Here is a 14618-nt window from a genome sequence, read left to right as displayed (position 1 = left end):
TTTAGACCACTGAGCCATCTCACCAGCCCTAGAATGACATCTTGCCTCTCGGCTTCTTAGGATTTCCTTTGTCCATGTTTACTTGTTTTCCTCAGGGAGGTACAGTTGCTCAGTGCCCATCTGGCTCTCACTTGCCCCAGCGCTGTCTCTATGGAGCTCAGTGTACTGCAATGACTGTGAAAGCCTTGAGTTGAAATTTTAGATGGACACATCCAATAAAGTCCCACTCCCTAGGGTGTGTGCACTGTATAACATCCTCAGCTTAAGGGTGGGCATGACTTATACTTGGAAGGGGAGACTCATTCCCTTCATTAGGTCACACTCTGGGACAAAAGTGATGGGGAAATTGCTGCTGTGATTGCTGTAGAAACCCCACTGGCAGGCTGGAGAGAGACTCAAGCAGGACGTTCCTGGTCCTGAAGACTCACTAGAATGGGAGAAATCATGTAGCCAGGACCCAAAGGCCAATTCTGAGCAGAGTGGCTTCCAGACTTTCTATCACCGTTCCTCCAGCCAGAGCAAAACACAGCCATGGACCATGGTCCTACAATCTCTGCAATCTCTAGGAAGTCAATTATGCCAACAACTTGAATGCTCTTGTAAGAGGAATCCAAGCTTCAAGTAAGACAACTTGATTTCAGATTTGTGAGGCCCTAGCAAATGACTCACCTAAGCAGGCCCTCTCTTCCAAATCCTGACCCTCACAAACCTTAAAATAACAAGTATGTGTTGTTTTAAGTCATTATAGAGTGGCGCCTCTGTTCATGAATGCTTTTGTTTGCAAACAATTTGGTTCACAAACCTAGGGACTTGGCAAAAACTTGTTTCTGTTTGTGACAAACAAATGCTGGTCTGTTTGATTTCGACACTGGGTGATGAGCGTGACCATGGTCATCGCTCCCACATGAACATGAGTGTGGCCATGTTTACCAGAATCATGCAACAAATTAGATTTATGAGCTGAGATATCACTGTACATGCAATAAATTGGTATGAGTGAAAGAAAACCAGTATAATTCAGTGACTTTCTAACATAGTACACATGCCAGATGACATATCACACAAATCTTTCCAACGCCTTTCCATCTCATTCGGACGTGGTTACCACTCATGTCCTTACCACTTCATGTTGGCCACTGTGGCATGGGCACACTGGTTCTGTTCTCTGAGCACGTGAAAACCTTAGTCCTCGCTGCGACTCTTTTGACGTGCTCCCCAAGTGACCACAAGGTTCAGATGGCTCATTTCTGCTTTCCTTGTGGTGTCTCTCCTGTGATCTCACCAGGAAAACTTTCTGTCAATACTTTGTATAAAATACACTTCCTCCACTGGTCAGTCTCAAGGCTATCTTTTTATTTTTCCTCCCTTAATATACTTTTTTTTTTCAGAACGGGGATTGAACTCAGGCCCTTGTGCTTGCCAGGGAAGTGCTTATTCCACTGAGCCATCTCCCCGGCCCCAATATACTATTTAAGTATCGACTCATATATCATTACTTATTTTTAAGGTCACATGACAAGTGTTCAATAAATATCTGTTGAATGAAACAAAATATGAATTTTTTTTATCAGTTTGCACTCTTAAGGCACAAACTTGAAATCGTAAAAATAAAACCAACAAGACCCATTAAAGAGACATTTCTAATGTCAAATGTCAGTCTGAGCTGACTCTGATAGCACACTTCAGTTGAATAGTTCCTACTGAACTTCTGCAGAATGAGCTCAAGAAAGACCTGATGTCTAAAATTGATGTTAACTTCTTACTGAACATCACTGCTAGATAAGTGTATTATGCTTGAAGTACCGAAAAATTACAGACTGTGCATCCAGTTTAAAATCTCTACTAGTTCATGGTTCTTGGCAAAGTACAGGTTCAAGATATCTATTTCCTTTTTATGATTCAAAGGCAAAATGAAAGAGGCCAGAAAATAAGGAAAGAGATTTATTGTGGTAAAAACTATAAATAGAAGACAAAAAATTACATGAGGTTCATCATGTAAGGAGTGGTTTTGAAAATGTACATACATCAAGTCATCCAATTGTACACTTTAAAATGTGTCATTTAGGGCTAAGGAGATAGCTCATCGGCATAAGCACCTGCCTGGCAAATGCAAGGTCCTAAGTTCGATCACCGGTACCAAAACAATAAATAAGTAAATAAATTTTAAAATGTATCATTTGTTGTATGCCAATTACACTTCAAGAAAACTATAAAAACAAAATGTAAATGCACTACACAATGACACTATCATAAAAGCTAAAGTAAGAAAGATAATACAAAAAAGCACTCTGAAAGGCAGCTTCCTTAAATCAGGAGGATTATAAAACCAAGAGAAGTAAGCTAAAAAAAAAGTGCCAAGTCATGCTGAAATGAAGGTAATAGAGGCATTTGCTACATTTTTATCCTTCTTTAATGAACTCATCTCATTTAAGCATTATTTTTATAAACTCTCAAATTGATGATTTTAATGAGACCGCCTCTGTCCATCTATCTAGTGAAGCTGGGGGTTCACTAGAACATCTCAGCGAGCAACAGCATAGAACTCACTGGAATTAAACAGTGGGTACCTAGATTTCCTCAGAGAATACTGTGAAAGGAAAAATCAGGACACTGGTTACAGGAATTTAGGAAGCTGATTTATCCATCAGAAGAATTTAATTCTGAGACGATAAATCATTCATGTGCATATTTATCCAATTTTTTCTTCCATTTATTGACTCACCTGATTCACTCCTATAAATTTTCTTTGCTCATGTCTATTGTAGCATTGAACATACTGGATTCTTTCCTATTAATTTGTCTATTTTCTCTATGTGTGATGACCAAATTCTGAGTTTGGCAAAGAGTAAAAAGAAAGTAAGTGTTTTTGAAAATAGAAGTGTACATTAAATGTACGTAGTCAGTCTTTGCCTAGAGCAGCCCCTCTGGTCCAAGCAGAATGAAAAGCAATTCCAGACTCTGTCAGGGTATGCAGGAGTTCAAGTTTGTTTGCCTGCCTGCTGGCTGACTTATTACATTCCAGAAGGAAGGGCATGCACGTGTGTGTGTGTGTGTGTGTGTGTGTGTGTGTGTGTGCAGGGGCTGTTAAAAAACTGACAAAAGGCTGAAGTACAGATACGTTGAAGCAAAGTAAACAAAGACAGCAACAGCATACTAATACAGGCCTTAAAGGATGGGTAGACTTGTTATGGAGAACTCAGCTCAAATCGTGCAGAGCGATGAGCTCCAGCAAACTCATATTGGCAGAAAAATGCATGTGAAGCTCGGAAGCTGTCAGGTCAGTTTTGAGTGGCAAGCAGAGAATGGACGCTGAGGAATTCTGCATGAGGAGATGACAGGGTGATCAGTGGACCGCTGTCCACCAACAGGAAGTAAGGAGACTCTGGTGAGGAGCACAGAGCAATCTCTGCCCCATCAGAGATTCATGCAATCTTTATAGCCTCCATGAAGGTATCTGAACTACAATATATTGGTCTCTTATTCACCTTAGATCCTGGCACTTAATGGTTAAATAAACATCCACTGAAATAATGAATGTTTCAAGAAGGACTCTGGGCAGCCTGTGGGACTCTGGTGAGCTGCGTCCCTTGGCCCCCAGCATACAGATGTGGAACTTGTGCTGGCATTGGCCCAAACTTTAAAGAACTCAAAAGGGCTCTGGGTGGCCCATGGGATCCTGGTGAATCTGGCCCACATCAAATCACCTGCACTGAAGCTTTGTCGAACATTGGCCAGTTGCCCCACCAGTAGTGAAAGCCTCAGTGGGTCCTACCCTGCTCCCCACTGTAGTGGGCACCTTACTGACCTACGCCCCACCACTCTCCCATCCTTGCTAAGTTGGGGGATTATCTGGAGATTCAAAAATGCCAAAATGCAGGAGCAAAAGGCAATCTCAATCCTCTAGCCCACCCAAAACAAATCCAGGAAACAATGACATATAAAAACTTGGAAGTCACAAACCTGAAAATTATGAAATGACAGCATCTGAAAGAAAGAAACAAGTCCATTGGACTAAAGAACAAATAAGAACAGAAATAATCCCTCAGGTCAAAAAAAGAAATGATAACAATTGTGAAAGAATTGTTCAGCACAGCTAAAGAAGACATAGATAAAAAATAAAGAGAAAAATAGAAAACTGATGGAAATACGTAAGAATGAATGTTTTAAAAAATGTCTGCGGTTATCCAGTCTTCTACAACCACGTACTACACATCTGCCCAGTCAGTGATCTGGATGGGAATACATTTGACAGAACGTTCTGGGTTGGAAATTATTAGGCCACCAGTCATTAACACAAACATAACAAACGAAGAAAACGAAAGTGCAAAACAAGGAGCGAATGCATAAAATAATGTACCACTTTAAGGTTTTTAACATTTTGAGTACAGTATATAAATTAAAATGAAAGAAAAGATCAACTCCACATTCCTTTTCCTTTTCTTTTTTTCATTATTTTTGTTGGGTCTTGCTTGGAATAGGTAAAATTATAATTTCGTATAAAATTTTAATATTATATGTCTCTCAGCAAGGATCCACTGAAAATTCCTACAAATGAGAAAAATCCCAATATTGATTTAATGTTTGACATAAACTGCTACTATTTAGTAAGATTTGAATTTCTAAACTTAGAACTGTTCATTAAAGACTGAGATATTAAGGAAAACACAAACTCCTTTCAATTTTAATGAATTTGTAGTCCAGATTTCAATTTAAGAAAACATTTGTATCTGTACATCTTAACATATAAAAATATAAAAAACGAAAATTTAAGTGTAACATTGAAGTGAAAGACTGTAGGGCTGGGGAAATAGCTTGCAGTACGAGCACCCGCCTGGCAAGCACAAGGACCTGGGTTCGAGCCAGGACACCGCATGCTGTGCTGGCCCTGGAGCATCACTCCAAGTCTGAGCTGCACAGCAAGACCCTGTATCAAACAAACAGACAAACAAACAAATGACTAAGAAAATTATTTGAAATGAAAGGCTGTAGGAACTAGCTGATTTGAACAAACTTCACTGAGAATTCTCTACGCTGTGAGCCATAGAACTTACTTACGTTGTTGGTGGGAATGTAAACTAGAGCGACCACTAAGGAAATCTGTATTTGATTGAATTCCCAAGACTAGAAATGCCTTTAGACCCAGCTCTTCCCTTTCTGTGTCTCTTCCCAAGAGAGTTAGAGACATTCCAGTGGTGCCAGATGTGTATTGCAGCATGACTTATAAGAGCTAAATCTTAAATGTAGTACTACTATGCCATAAATAAGGATAAACAAAGCATTCTTAACTTGAGAATGCAACTTAAGATCATCATGTTGGGGCTGGGGAGATAGCTTAGCAGTGAAAGTGCCTGCGTGGCAAGCCCAAGGTCTCGGGTTCAATTCCCAGTACCACATGCCATGCTGACCCAGAACCCTGAGTGCACTGTGCTGGCCCCCAGACCAGGCATGGTGGTGCAGGCTATAATTTCAGCAGTGGGGAGGCGGAGATAGGAGGATCATTATGAATCTGATCTGTAAAGTGAGGAAAGACCACCTGTATCAAAGACCACCATATTAAGTAAAATAAATCAGACACAAAAGCTTAAATATCACATGTTTGTCTTATATGAGAAACCCCAAATATAAATAAAAAGCAAAATAAAAGGTACTGAGGAACAGGAAGATACATCTTTGCAAAGGGGAAGTGGACCAAGAGTTGGAGGGAGAAAGGAAGGGAAGAGAAGAGAAGGAAAAAATAAATTAAGATACATTATGTGCATTTACCAAATCCTCATGGTAAATGTAGCCATTATACATCACAAACATGATAGATAATTTTAATAATATAAACTTTTTGTAAAATTAGTGTGGGATTGCTTCCTATTTAAAATTCTAGAACTTTTCAAGTAGAAAAAGATTCCATACACAGAAGACCTGACAAGACATAACAAACAATGCTGCTCTGTGATGCAGTAAATTTAAGTTTGCTGCAGAACACAAAGGAAAAAAATAAAAAGACAAGCTGAGAAAAGATCTGAGGACAATTACAAAGTGAAATCCTACTGCTTTAGAGACCAGCAATCAAAATCTGGCAAGCTATGACAAGTATAAATGAAATCAATAAATACAATAAATATGAAGACACTCATAAAGGACCATTATTTAACCATTATTAAAATCAGGAAAAAGGAAATAAATCTAAAAATAAAACTTTTAGTTGTGACAAGAAGTTATGGGGGGGGGTGTCCAAACAGCTCTGCAGATTAAAGTGCTTACAAGCAGACGCAGGAGCCAGGGGTTTGATCCCTGGCCTGCCATGCCGGCTCTGCCCCCAGGACATGCTGAGATGACAACTGTAATCCCAGGACTTGGGAGGCTGTAGACAGGCGGATCATTACTCTGATCTAGTAATGAGATCCTGAACATTCTGTAGACCCTTCCCTAAAAAGATACAAAAAAAAGTTATCGGGGTACAAATTAAGCAGTGATATTGAGGGCAAAAAATTGAATGTTATCTTGAAGAATTCTGGAAAACCTGGGAAATAGCAGAGGGAAAAGAGCAGAAGAAGACTCCCTGAAAGCTGCCTAGAGGAGACACGTCCATCATGGCGCAGCCACCTGGTAGGGAGATGGGGAGAAAGGAACTTTCTAAACTTGGCTTTGGAGTTTTGGACTTGAAATGTCCATGAACATTCACTAGGAAATAAAACGCATGGGTCTTGGAGCCACTGAGTTCTGGAATACAGATCAGGACCAGAGAACATCAGGATGCAGGCCAGAGAATGAAACTACGGATGCCAGTGGAGCATTTCTACCAGCTTAAGCTGGAGCACAGTCAAGGCAGATGAGACATGAGAGCATTAATACTCAGAGAACGTAGGGAGAAGTGGTGGGACCAAAGGAATTTAAGACCGAGTGACCTGAAAAAGCCCTGCAAAATCTAAGCGTCATAGACAGACAGTCTCAACAATGAGACCACCCCAGACCAGGGACTGTACACAGTAGACAGAGGGATCACTGGATTGTTCTTCCTCACTCAGACTTAATATTCCCTAGAAGAAAACAATTTCCATGAAAGCACAACCTTGGAATTCACACTAAAGTGAACTGGAGGTGACAAAAGAGCATTAAAGGAATAACCTAGCACTTAGAAAGAGCTGCAAAGATGAGAAAGAGAACATTCTCTAAGACAGGAAAGCAGAAGTAGGTGCGTGCTGTGTGCCAAGAGGAAACAGTTATTGAGAAAAGGAGTTTGAAGTCATAGGAGGTCAGTGATGAAGGTCTTCAAGGTGATGATATATCAACGGTAGCTGGAAGATCATTAGCCTTTCATAAGAGGAAAAAAATAAACAAGAAGGGGCTGGGGAGACGGCTCTGTAGAATAAGCTTTCCTGGCAAGTGCAAGGAACAGAGTTCAATCTCTGGTTCTGCAAAAAAACAGAAACAAAAACAAACAAACAAACAAACAAAAAACAAGAAAATCACGGAGAGATGGGGGTCGTGTGAATCTAGCTACATTTAGAAGATGCAAATAAGAAATCTGAAGGTTCATGCCCCAGGGTTTTTGCTTTAGGTTGGATCAAAGCACAAGGAAGGAACAGTAGTTAGGGCACTCAGATGAAGCCCAGCTACACCACCTGGAAGCCTCACTCACCTCGGGCTCGGTTCCCTCATTGTAACAGGAATGTTAATGAGCTTGCCTCCTCAGGTTGTGCAGATCAAATATGCCAATGTGGGCTGACACTGCAAACCTCTCAGCCCATTTCCCTGTTGTTTCAAGAAAAGTGGAGTCAAGATCAACTCCTGTGAGCGTGATGTGGGCGAGAAAATAGAGAGGAAGAGTGACAAATTTGACTGTGACCCTTCAGAAGTGTTTGAATTATCACAGTCTCTGCTGATGTGAGAGACCATGACCTTGTAGACAAATTGGGCATTCCTGGCTTATTAATTTAAAAAGAATTTCTGGAAAAATAAGCAGCCCTGATGGACAGAGGGGGCAAGTAGTTGCTATCTTAAGAAGTGACCAGTGGGATGGGATAGTGGGAGTATATAGGTCAGGGAAGCACAAGTTCAGGCTACAGGGAGCCACTACACCAACATGTACCTTACTGTGGATAAAAAAGGTAAGTTTACGAAATGCCACTGAACAATTACAGACCTGGTTTCCTCTGCCATCTTTCCTTTTAAATTACGAAATGGAAGTGACGGTGATGAAGTCCGATATGGCAGTGTTTCAGTTCTGTACTCAGGGATCAAGCATTTAATCAAAAATGAGAAAATCAGATGAAATTTAAAAAGCCCCAGGGACTGCAGAAGGTTTTATTTTTCTAACTCTCGCTGGCAAGCCATCACTTCTAAAAGGAAGAAAATGTGTAGTGATTAGGTGAGTTTTGATTAATTTTATGACCTTTACATTTCCCTGGTTTGTGCTAAATGAGTAGAGTGTATTTTCATATATTTGATGAGAGGCAGTGCAGGGTGAGTCACTGCAGGATTTTTTCTATAGCACTTGCTATTCACTAACTGCCCTCAAGGAATCCAAGCAAACTAATGTGTGGAGAGAGATGGGATTATTTCTTCTCTTTGTTGCTGCAGCCTGACTCTTATGTAGCTATGAAACAGTAAATATAAAACCATAAATACAGCCCTGGAAATTAACTCTTTGGTTTGAGAAATTAAAATGAAAAGCACCTCCATAGACAGCCCAGAAGTCTGTCGCTGAGTCACTGTAAGCGGCGCTAGTGACCGATGTTCCCCTTAACTGATGAGCAACTGCTTGTAGGAAGGGAGTGGCAGCATCGTGAGTAGCAGTAGAAGTCGCCAACCGCAACACCACCTCACCCGCGCTCCCACCCTGGCCCTGGGCTTATCCACGTGGGGCCTGCCTGCGGTTGTTTCCCTCATTTGCTTGGAGAGCCAGAGACTCAAGCTTGAAATGTGCGCCACAGTGACACGTCGGCACCCTTTCACTCATGACCAGCCCTGTTTTCCTACAAGATTGTTCACTGTTTTAGCTGCGGCACGCTGATCTCAAGAACAAAGTTCCCACCGTAATGCCTATATAGTTCTATCTGTTCCACCCTTCTGTAAACACTTCCACAAAACACCCTACCAGCAGATCTTCTGATGCAGGCTCCAGTCACAAGAAAGTGCATCCATTACAGTAGCAACAAATCCACTGCCTCTGCTATAAATTCTATATTTTATATTACCCTCAGGCCCCATCAAAACTTATTGCCTCCACATACAGCTTTCATTTGTTCATTTCTTTACTCATTCATCAAGTATTTATGAACTGCCCCTAGAATATGGGACTTAGAAAACAAACTCAAAATATATTCACTATCAAAGAACTCGTTGTAGTCAAAACCAAAGATACATGAACAGTTAATTATAGTAGAAGCATAATAGAAATGTGTCTAAAGTATTCCCAGAACCCTAACAAAAGATGTAATGTAACACAGATGAGTCAAAAGAGGAAGTTATGAAATGGGTGACACGTCCTAGGTGACAAGCCCTCTGTGCCAAGTCTTCCAAGGAGAACAAGCACCTACTTGAAGGCAAGGAGAGAATTCAGGGCTGCAGCATTCAGACAGAGAGAAAAGCACCAGTGCCAAAGGGACAAAGCCTGGCTGTCTGGGGAGAAGAGCAGGAATCCTATGTGCTGAGACAGGAACTGGAAAGCATGCAAGGAGAGGAGAGGAGAAAAATGGGGATACGCTGGCTCTGAATTCCAGCATGAGGGCTCTGAAGCTTTGCCAGGCCATTACTAATGGTATTTAGATTGCATGGTCATAGTCATATTTAAAATTCTGAAAGTAAATATGCTTTCAGAGTTAAGGAGAAGGGCAGGTAGATAAATTAGGAGGGTTTAGGAATATGTTACGGGAAGAACAATAAAGTGAAGAATGCAAACTAGGGGAGATAAACAGAAAGAGGAAAAGGAGATTGAAAAATACTTAGAGAAAAATTCAGGATATGGGAGTTGATTAGCCTTGGAGGCTGAGGAGGGGAAGGTGGTGGATGAGCACGTTAGTGATTCTGGTGTACGTGACTGGGGAGGGCGGTGCCACATGCATGTATTTCTTCAGGGAAACTGCTTTCCAAATCCCTCGCCATCCGTCACGGTTGTGCTGCAGTCTTGCAAAAGGTGTGGATGGGCAGGGGCAGGCCCTGTGCCTGTTCCACCAATTTATCCACTGAATAAGCTGAGGTAAGGCTTCACCCCTCTGTCACCTCAAAATACAGATCACTTTGAGACCAAACTTACAGGATTACTGCGAGGCACAAGGAGACAGAAAAAGAGGGGAAACCCATGAGCACTGGGTGTGGCACACGGCGGCCTTTCTATTTTTCAGGCATAGCAATTTGTTCATGCCGTTTTGTCTCAGTGCCTTTGTACCGACTCCTTCCCTACATTAAATACATTTGTGCTCCTCCTCTTTGCCAGCTGGCTTTTTTTTCTGTTTAATTATGTTGGTTTGTTTTCTCTGTGTCTCACGTGAACCCCGCCCTTTGGGGAAGACCCTCTCCCCTCTGCTAGGCTTCTGGTTCATATCACTGCTTACTCTTTCCACGGCGCTACGCCATGCAACTGTCTTCTTCCCTTACTGTGGCTTTTTGCTGTCGGTTCTTATTTTTGCATTTTCTTCTGTCATAGAACATAAGCTTAATCAAAGCAGGTGCCTTGGCTATGAGACTCATACTGAGTAAACTGGGATTCACCCAGCCACTGTTATTGTGCTGATTAGGATTTATCCTTTCAGTTCCCAGGAGCTCTCTCTAAAACAGGCCAATACATGAAATCACACTTTCAGAACAACAAAAACACACAGCACACTGCATTTCACAGATGTGAGGGTCGTTAAAATGAGCTGCTGTGCTAACGCTCACCGCACAGTTCTCTGTAGATACAGAGTTCAGTTCAGTGGAGCAGCAAACTGCACTTCATGTGCCCCAGTTGGTCAGATTACAAAACTGCAATATGCACAGAAAATGGAAACACATATTTTTAATTGAGGATTATAATATTACCAGAACAGATTAAATTTGGTCTGGAGATTGCTTCACAAACAAAATTCTTAAAGAAAGTAAGTGACGAAGGCTCAGAGTTACAAAGCAATATTTTACCTGAATTTATTTCAGTCCGAACCCTTTGAAGACATAAATGAAGAGAAGTTCACATTAAATGCTTTTTCTAAGACTTTTATATTGGTTTCTAATATAAATAATTTCATTGGGAAAATCATTAAGTTCAAAGTAGAACTACTAATTGAATTATTTTTATTTTCAAGTAAAACTAGAGTACAATTCAATCATTAAAACTAGTATAACCCAATTTTTCTATACCCTTTTCTTTTGAAGCTAGAATAAATTTGCAGGAAAGATTCAAGTGCAGAAATATTGTTTAGAGAATCATTTCTTTTGATGATGTTGGCTGATCCAATACTTTCTCTTGTGCTTCTTAAATACAAGAATATTTTCTTACATACAAGTAATCACAATAGAATCATAAAAGCGGGGAAATTAACACTGATACGTTGCTTCTATCAAGTCCTCTGCTTTGTTTCCTCATTGCCAACAAGACTCTCATGGTGTAAGATTTCATTCGGTAACTCATGACTTGGGCTTGTCTCGCTCTTCAGCACATTCAGTCCAAAGCAGGGCTTCCATCTTTGCTTGACTTTCAGGTTAACTACACTTTTGAAGCCTGCAGTTATTTTATAGAAAGCCCTTCAATTTGAGAATTTGTGTGATTACTTAATGAGTGATTGGGCTCAGGATATTCATTTTGACGAAGAAAGTCATGAAAATGATGTTCTTTTCTTCTCCTGTGTCTTATTCAGTGACAGGATTTTTCCATATGGTTTTTTTTTTTCTTTTCTTTTTTTGTGGAACCGGGGATCGAACTCAGGCCCTTGCGCTTGCCAGGGAAGCGCTTATTCCACTGAGCCATCTCCGCAGCCTCCTCCATCTGTTTTTCAAAGCAACAAAAGTATGGAATGCTACAGAAGTATGTCTGTCACCCTTACCCAAAGGCCGTGCTGGTCTTCTCTGCATCTCTTCAGTTTTAGCGCAAGTGTTGCCGAGGCGAGCACCAGCGACAGGCTCTCTGGGTGGACCTTTGCAGCTGCTGCTCACTTGGATCACTTAATAACAGTAACACCTATCACCCTCTCCTACTGTAGTATTATTCTCTTCCTCTTTGTAATCAGAAATTGTTTTCTGGGGAGATTCTTGTCAGTATCTCCTTCTTCACAAAATTTAACTTTTTCAATTCTTAATTTATGTTGATTTGAATTCAAGTCCCTTATTTTAGTCATCAAGAAACAATCCATTACACCAATTATTATTGCAGTTCTCTGGGGCCTTTCTTTTGCTTCTGTATCACAAGCTGTATCTTTTCAAAAAATAGAGTAAGAGCCATGGCACGTGTTTTTAGACCAACAGTAGGAGATAAATAGTTCCTAATTCTCTAGACTTTCATAAGGAAGACTTTAGACTACCCCTCAAACTTACACTCTTTTTCAGCATGTCTGCTGAGGTAAGCAGAAGGATGCAGAAGCGATTCTCAAGTATGGGTCATCCTTTCTTATAGGAGCAGCAGGGAATGTGTTGAAGATGCTTCTCATGATTGTTTTCAGCCTTTGGCTATGATCAAGTGAAGATGCTTTTCATGGTTTAACACCGGCTCTTTATAGGTGACCAGTTCCTCACATCTTTGTGGATAATTATCACTAGTTTCTTCTCCCACTTTTATGATTAGAAAAAAATTTCTGGGTTCAACTTCAGGAGCATTCAACACTTTTTTCCTACCCACACTATCTCAGTGCAGGAGTGTTTGTCAGGCCTCTCCATCATTAGCAACCTGCCCAAAATCTCATACATGGGGGAGTACTCATTTTCAATGAGTAAAGGAGATGTCATAATTAGGTCATGATGCCTTCTGAATCCTTTTCTCTAAGCATTTGCTTCATAGGAATAATTTGACCCAAATGAAGTTCTACTTCTCACAAACTTTGGAGGAAAATTATCATCCTGTCACTATCTATAATGGTCCTTCAGGATGGTGGAAAAGAGGCTATCTTTAAACTGCAAGGGATAGCCCATGGCCTATGAAGGAGAGAGATCTCCTTCCTGCCCTCTGCGTAGATAAAGTTACTATGCTTGGCATGCTGCCTCTGGGCTGCAGCTGCCTGTTGAGAGGTATGGAATGTAGAAGAGAAGATATGCCTGAGTTCTGATGATGGGAATGAGGACTAGAATGAGAGTGTAGTGGCTTTCACAAGCTTCCCACATGCAGCAAGCCATTACTGAGCATGGCCGCATCAGGGATGCTTCTGTGATGTGGAGGTTTACAGTATGCCTCCTGTGACGTGGAGGCATACTGTAAACCTCCAGGACCAATGAGGATAAGGGAATGTTTCAACAAGTGAATTTCTCAAACTTTTAAGTTTGAAAATGTGTCAATAAATACAGTAAAAGGAAATGTTGGCCCTAGAAATTTTGTGGCTGTTCCTTTCCTTGTAGAAATGGCTTTGATTTCCATAATTTTGGAATATATCCAAAGGACATAATAATCTAAAGTGATTGTGCTCAACGTTCATGAAGGGCTGGCCTCCTTATGCAGTGGAGCTTAGCAGCACAGCAGAAGTCATTTCCTTTCCTGCAGACAATTTAGAGTTCAACCTTTTGGAGAGACTCAGTATTTTTCATTTTCTTTTTCTGCTGGCAGATAGGCATCCTTAATTAATATGCGCTGAATGAATGAATGGATAAAGTTATTATGCAAGAACCTCAAGCTGTAATATCCATTGTAGATTTTCAAATAGGGCCTCTGTTGCACTAATAGAAAATGACAGATGCATTTTTATGGACAGTTATTCATACTCTCAAACATATTTCTCAGTTGTAGAGCCTAAGTTCCAAGAAAATGCAGCCCAATGATAGAAAATGTAATTTGTATGTGTAATAGCAAACTCATTTGTCTTGTGGAGTAGAAATTATTGACTTGAAAAACAATTACATGAGTTACTTAACTCCAGAAGGCTGCTGCAGAAAAGAACAAATAACGATCTTCACAAAACAGGAACAGAACTACATGTACTTTAAAAGTTGTAAAGATACTAAACACTAAATTATATTATCAGCAACAATTAGGAAAACATATTGCTAAAACATACTTTGGGAGCCTTACAGTACTGGAATTTAAAAATTTAAAAGAATATAGAAACAGAAATATAATCTTGATATTGTCAAGATCCAGGATTGTTCTGGGCTAAGGAAATAAAAATGATAGTTTCATAAAAGGTAAGGAAAAACTTTCTTTAACAATCCAGAAGGTTAAATAAGTCAAGGGCAATGCGGCATAAAGCTGCTCTTCAGCCCGACGTTCTCGTGAGGGATTCTGATTCCCACTGGACGCACCAAGGCCAGGATTCCTGTACACACGCAAAGAGGCCTGTCTAAGTGGGGGAATGAATGCATTAAAAACACTTGAAACACTTACAGTAACTCTTACTGAAATGGATACCAGGTTTTGGAAATAACATTTAAGATACTGCTTCATCTTAAAGCAGTAATATCATTTCTCATCTAAAAGCAGTAATACTATTTTTCATATCAATGCATCTCATCCA

At 40.4% G+C, this 14618-nt stretch overlaps 1 protein-coding gene and 1 non-coding gene across 2 annotated transcripts in view; both read right to left on the bottom strand.

The window, feature by feature from the left end:
- Nucleotides 1–14618, bottom strand: part of Ptprz1 (protein tyrosine phosphatase, receptor type Z1) — a 175407-nt gene that overhangs the window by 104356 nt on the left and 56433 nt on the right. The window lies entirely within an intron of this gene.
- Nucleotides 11971–12077, bottom strand: LOC111813191. Its single transcript, XR_002818512.1, has one exon. It is a non-coding gene; the product is annotated as a U6 spliceosomal RNA (small nuclear RNA).

The sequence above is a fragment of the Octodon degus genome, unplaced genomic scaffold (genome assembly GCF_000260255.1).
Source record: "Octodon degus isolate 3935 unplaced genomic scaffold, OctDeg1.0 scaffold00170, whole genome shotgun sequence".
Classification (NCBI taxonomy): Eukaryota; Metazoa; Chordata; class Mammalia; order Rodentia; family Octodontidae; genus Octodon; species Octodon degus.
The sequence above is the reverse complement of the archived record's forward strand: the minus strand, read 5'-3'. Positions and strand labels throughout refer to the sequence as shown.